Below are 2,170 nucleotides of genomic sequence, written 5' to 3'. Positions count from 1 at the left end.
CTGTCAGTCTCAGAGGAGGGAGGAGGAACGCAAACATAACCACTGCGCATGCGTATCCGGGTCCATTTCTTCACACTAGTGCAACGTTCATGTTCGATTGTTGGAACGGATTTCCCCAAACACTAGAACACTGTCGCGTAATAGAACGGGTTTTGAGCTTAATAATGAATTTAATTTTTTGATGACCCAACTTCTGGACCATGGGTGTAACAGATTTGGCTTCAGGAATTTCAAAAACAGTAAAAACATCATATGCGACATAGATAGAATATGTTTCACAAATTGACCTGATTGCACATGAAAGGCAGCATCAGCCTAAGTGTTGTGTTTGTTTTTTTCTAGGAAGCCACTGTTTTGAAAGAACTACTAAACTGTTAAAATAAACAGCACTGATTGATATCTTTAAGCCTGTTTCAAGCATGGGTCTTACCCCTGTTTTTATTTCCTTATTGTGAGTTATTACTTCAAACAATCACATCTATACATATGCAAGAAATTTATGTATTCTTTTTTATGGGCAGGGTTTCAACCCTTTTATTGCTGACAACAGGCCATAACTATAATGCTGACACAAACTAACCACCTCATCAGATAGGATCGCCTTGTTCTGCCTGTTGGGACCTATTCAACCAACGAGGATCCCCTTTTTCAGATATTGTACCTGCCTGCTGTGCCTGCCTTCTAGCAATAGATTCTCATGTTTAACATATTGAATCAGGACTGCAGGTAGAATTGGTGCCATTTAATTAAAAGGAGATAAAAAGAGAAATTAAAGATCTGAGCAGGGCCTGTCAAATCTTTTCCAGGATGTCAGTACTACAGAAATCAAACACGTCATGTACACCTGGAGGGGAGGGTGTGCTCTGGGAAAGTTCCACTGTGAAGTCCGTTTCCAAAGATTGCATAATATTGATGCCGCAGAAAGTAAACAGTGAGATGCAAGTCATGCTTTCTGTAAACGATCAACTGGATCATGAACACCGTTCCTGGACAGCCTCAGGAATTTACACTGTGTTTACATCGGACTGACACAGGCAATTTCAAATAACTAATTGAACTACACAAAACAATCAAGCTCATAAATACAGGGTGCTGTGATTTAACTCTTCAAATCATATTGTAACATAATATGACAAATAACAATCATCTAATGAGCTAACGTTAAAAAAGGTCAAAAGCACCATCCAAACCACAGGTGGTTAGATGAACATTTATATGCTAATTTGTTTTTAAGGTTTATTCGAAATCTTCGCCCATGCAGAAATTATGTGATTGTGAAGCCAGAGTGTCTTCTTATTAACTACTACAGGCTAATGTTTCTTATATTTTTTTGACAAACACGTTTAATAAAATAGCTCTAAAGTAAGTGCCACTGCAGCTTTCTAAACTTAAAGAGCATGAAGCAATGAAAGCATGTTATGACAGAAGTATTAGAGCACACCCTAGGAGAAAAAAATACTCAAGGTGGAATGATTTCAGTATAAAACCACCAACATTTATTTTTTGCACTTTATAAATACCTTTTGTTTTTAGTGCTATTTATAAAGCTGCAATAAAATATCATATAATTCTAATTCTAATTTAGGAAAAGTAAAAAAATTACACTACCGGTCAACAGTTTTAGAACACCCCAATTTTTCCATTTATATTTTTTGCAGTTCAAGTCCAATAAATAGCTTGAAATGGTACAAAGGTAAGTGGTGAACTGCTTGACGTTAAAAAAAAAAGATAAGGTTACCCAAAACTGAAAAATAATGTAAACTTCAGAATTATGCAAAAAGGCCTTTTCCAGGAAACACAAAATGGGTTAACAGTTTAAAGCTGTTCTGCAGCAATGGAGGTTGATCAAGCCTTGAAAGCTGGTGCTACTAATTCATACAGGTGTTCCAATAAAAGCTGTCCATGCTGAAAGGAACATAAAATAAATACCCTTGGATTAATTGTAAACAAATCCAGTTTTTCCTCATTTTCATCACTTTTACAATATGTCTAGAACCTCCATCAACTTTGGCGTCTTCTCTCCTAATTGGGTTTCAGTAAAAGTACTGTTCAAGATTTATTAGGTTGCATGAGCTTCTCAAGTTCAGTCTTAATAGCAGAGCAGTGCACACACATCAGCACACGGGTATGAGGAGATTCAGCATAGTACTAAATGGTAAATGGCCTGTAT

This window comes from Rhamphochromis sp. 'chilingali', assembly GCF_963969265.1.
Source record: "Rhamphochromis sp. 'chilingali' genome assembly, chromosome: 3".
Taxonomy (NCBI): Eukaryota; Metazoa; Chordata; class Actinopteri; order Cichliformes; family Cichlidae; genus Rhamphochromis; species Rhamphochromis sp. 'chilingali'.
The sequence above is the reverse complement of the archived record's forward strand: the minus strand, read 5'-3'. Positions refer to the sequence as shown.